The sequence below is a fragment of the Mastomys coucha genome, unplaced genomic scaffold (genome assembly GCF_008632895.1).
Source record: "Mastomys coucha isolate ucsf_1 unplaced genomic scaffold, UCSF_Mcou_1 pScaffold22, whole genome shotgun sequence".
NCBI classification, from domain to species: domain Eukaryota; kingdom Metazoa; phylum Chordata; class Mammalia; order Rodentia; family Muridae; genus Mastomys; species Mastomys coucha.
The window spans coordinates 212,225,003-212,229,412 of record NW_022196905.1 but is presented as its reverse complement, the minus strand read 5'-3'; the positions used below and the strand labels follow the sequence as shown (position 1 = coordinate 212,229,412).

Here is a 4,410-nt window from a genome sequence, read left to right as displayed (position 1 = left end):
AAGTCTGCTGAAACTCAGGATGCTGAAAGCACCCTCATCCTAAGACCCTCCAGACCTTGGAGACTGACCTGGACTCCATGAAAAACATCAACTTGGAGAACAGTCTTGGGGACCTGGAAGTCCAATACAAGGCACAGATGGAGCAGCTCAATGGGGTCCTTTTGCACCTGGAATCAGAGCTGGCACAATCTCGGGCAGAGGGGCAGCATCAGATCTAGAAATGTGAAACCCTATTGAACATCAAGGTCAAGCTTGAGGCGGAGATCGCCACCTACCAACGCTTCCTGGAGGACGGGGATGATTACAGTCTCACTGATGCCCTAGACTCAACAACTCCATGCAAACTGTTCAGAGGACAACTACTCTTAAGACCATGGATGGCAAAGTGGTGTCCGAGACAAATGACACCAGAGTTCTGAGGCACTGTGACTGAGAAGGAGGAAGCCTCTGGGACTGAGGGACCAATAAAAGTTGAAAAAATAATAATAATAATGATAACAACAACAACAATAATTTCCCCTGACAGGTAATTGGGTAACAACTGCTTGTTTGCACAGCAAAAATAACAAAGAAAAAAAGTTCCTCAAATGTAAATTGCAATGCCTAGCATATTGCTGGCACTCAAAATCAGGAGCTCCTAGTATTTGTTCAATATATTATCTCTGGAAATGAACAAAGTTCCTTTGGCTACTCTTCTATGTCTGGCTGTACACTAAGCTGAGGAATGACTAATGATGATACAGGCTAATGTGGTATTACATCTGTTCATAATGATATTACAGTGTAATGGAGGAGGCAGAGAAGGAAAAATGATAATAATTTGAAATAGCTGAAGAAAAGGACATTATGATCTAGACTCAGAGAAGGAACAATTTATTGCATCTCAAATGGAATAGAAATAGAAAAAGGAGGGGGCTGGCGAGATGGCTCAGTGGTTAAGAGCACTGACTGCTCTTCCAAAGGTCCTGAATTCAAATCCCAGCAACCACATGGTGGCTCACAACCACCCATAATGAAATCTGATGCTCTCTGGTGTGTCTGAAGACAAAAACAGTGTAGTTATCGATAATAATAAATAAATCTTTTAAAAAAAGAAATAGAAAAAGGAATTTCCCAATGAAATGGTAGCATCTATTCTTAATCATTCATTCTTTAAAGTACTAATTGCTTCCTGATTTACGATGCAGGTAGCAGGATTTGAAGAGAAAGGAATAAAACTCTGCAGGTGGGCAAGAGGATGCCAAGGGGAAGAATTCTTATTCATTTCTTTCTTCATTTTTTTCCCATTTCCATCCCTTTTTCAAGCCAAAAGGAGTTCTTTCTAGCCAGAAGTTAATGGTTTCCTGCAAAGGAATGCTATTATTTTCATTTATAGACTTCTTATTTCGAAAGATGACCAGGATTTATTGAGAAGGTGGCTTGGGTGGCACATCTAAAGGGGTTTTATTCCTGGAATTGAGCAGATAAGAACATCTTGCTAGGTGACCTAATGGAAACTGTTAGCCCCATGGAAGCCAGGAAAAAGCCTAGTAAACATCACCACAGTTTCATGTGATATCATACAAATACCTGAGAAAGGGGTTCTGGTATTGGCCAGTGTCATGTGCGAAAAAATGCCTTCCACTGTCAAGGAAAGTAAACTGGAAAGCTGTCAAAGACCAGCAGACACAAAGAGAAAATAAAGAAAATTCAAGAATTACAAGAGTTTAAGAGCGTCAAGGAAAGTTTTCTGGTTCTTCCATGATTGGCCAGTTGTTTTACTGTTTCATCAGAACCTGTAACTGTGTGAAAAATGAGTTCTGTAAATATGAAGTTAAAAATAGTAATTCTCAAACTTAGCTTGACTTTGGAATCAGGTAAATGTATTGAAAAATCTACAGTCTAATTCTCATCCTGACGATATCCCATCATTTTGTTGATATGGACTATGGTCTTCACAGTTGGAATTTCTATGCTTTTAGGAAGTTAAGGTGTTACAATTAGTTCTCCAAGGTGTCACTTTAGTCAGGGTGACTTTTGATCACTGAATGGTGTGACAACATACTATTACAAGACAACTCTGTTCTCTAAAATTATACAATGAATGGGGAAAATGGTTGTGTCAGCCATGGTGGATGGTTTATTGTGGCAAGAGGTATAGACTCAATATTGGGTGTAATTACCTTCAACTGTAGTCAAGTCTCTTTATTAAAGGATATAGTATTGAAGCAACTTACATTGATGGCTTCCAAATTCAAGGTACATGACAGGTATGGTGGCACAGGCCTGACATCCTAGGACTTAAAGGATAGAAGCAGAAGGATCTGGAGTTCAAGGTCATTCTTGGCTACAAAGTAAGTTGTACCAATTCTGTAGATTGGTAACCTGATTTTGCAAATAAAGTTTTATTGGAACATGGCCCCACTCATCCCTTCATAATCTGTGGCTATTTTCACGCTACTTCACTGTATTGAGTAGCTACAACAAAGAGCTTATGATCTATAAAAACAGAAATCTTTTGTCTATACAGAAAAAATATTCTCTATGGTCTCCTTACAAATTACACATATCATATGCAATGTTTATGACAATGAAGGCCTACTAATTTTTGCTAGTCTCTTCCCCATACTTAGGTTTTATGTTCCTTTTAGCTGGACACCAACCCTCCTAAAGTTTTTTTTTTAATATACACTATTTCATATTCTCTTTCTACTTTTCAAAAAACTTTGATGTATCATTTCTCAGACTCCAGTACAATGTTGAGCAAAGAGAAGACAATCAAAAGACATTTGATTCACTGATTGCATTGTCTGATTTATTTCAAGTTCCATGCAATTGGATCACTGGTTATTTTTGTAGCTGAGGTGAGGGGTCATGAAGACCATCACAAATCCTTGTATCAGATGGGAACAAACTATTTCAAACCATTGTACAAAATTGTTTTTTTTTTTAATAAACATTTCTGGTTGTCACTGGTTTCCATCCAAATCCTTTATGTGAGCATTATGTGAGATTTGCCACAAAAGACAGTATGGTTGGTGTTGAAAAGAATATTTAGAGTTAGTTCTGAATTAAAACCCCAGCTTGGCCACTTCCTAGCTTTGAGGTTTGGCTATATGGTGACTATTTCAGAATCATTTAGAATCTAGATAAGTTAGAAACACATTCTTTCCCTCAGTCATATACCTGTCTTACTTTCTATCTATCAGCAACACAGAAACAATGATTGAGAGTCTACTCAACTCCCCATTCCTGGAAATGACATTGTGTGAATCATCTCTTAGAGTGGTAGATGAGGATATGGGTCAGTCTGTAGCTAGGTAAGTTTGCTAAGAAAAATACAATTACATGAAGCAAATGTTGAAGACAGAAAATTAGAGCTGCTGAGGAGACACATGAAGATCTGTGAAGGCCTGCAGTGACATTTCTTGTCATTGACCTGACTGACCTCCTTAGAGATCCTATGTGTAATGAATAATTGGCAATGCTTTCAATATTGTTACATATTTCATTTAAGTCCAATGTACAGTTAATTTTAATAGTGCTTCCATTTATTTTGTGCTTCTTATCATTTGAGCCTGGGCTATATCTTTTCTGTTCAGTAATTGAGTTGATGAGGGAGATTTCATTACAAACTCAAGCTGAACAAGCTCTGAATACTTAATGTGTCTAACAGTGAACTGATATTGAGATTTTTAAGTGGAAGATTTATCTCTACCATTAGTTTGTATGAATTCCAGATTAATTCCAGAGATTGGATGTTTCTCTGTTGGACCCTTATTTTGTGCTATGCTTTAGATAAAAAAAAAAATGTGGTTAAATAATCCCTGTTACAGGTATTATTTAGTTGGAAAAGACAACCAAGAGTAAAATTAAAAAAGTTGAGAAAAGTGGCTCCTAGCCACATGTCAAGCTGGAATAGTCGCTAACAATTCTGAACATCTGTTTCAGACAGTCAAAGTTATTTGTACTGTAATCATATGTTCAGCACCAAAGTGGATTTTTCTGTTTGTATTTGAATGTGAATGTATTTCATACTTTAAAAATTCACTTCCAATTTAACAATGGATATGGACACTTATATTTGGCCACTCAACTATGGTTATTTTGTTTGTTTGTTTGTAGGTTTTCTTTGATACAGGGTCTTATCATGTAGAGCAGACTGGCCTTAAATTCATGATATTCCTACCTCAGTTTCCCAAATGCTGGGGTTACAGGTGTGCATGATCACAACTGGGTTGGACACTCCTCAGAATTTCAGAAACAAAATGGCTAGCTGATGGATAACAACACTTTGCAAAGAGCACCTACCACATTTGATCGTCACACTGATTCTATAAAGCACACATGGCAGATGTTTATATGTAATAAATAAATAAATTTATATGTAATAAATTTATATATAATAGATTAAAATTATATGTAATAGAT

At 36.9% G+C, this 4,410-nt stretch overlaps 1 pseudogene; it reads left to right on the top strand.

The window, feature by feature from the left end:
- The window catches only part of LOC116067828, a 1,241-nt pseudogene extending 808 nt beyond the window's left edge, over positions 1-433 (top strand).
- Positions 434-4,410: the final 3,977 nt, after the last annotated feature.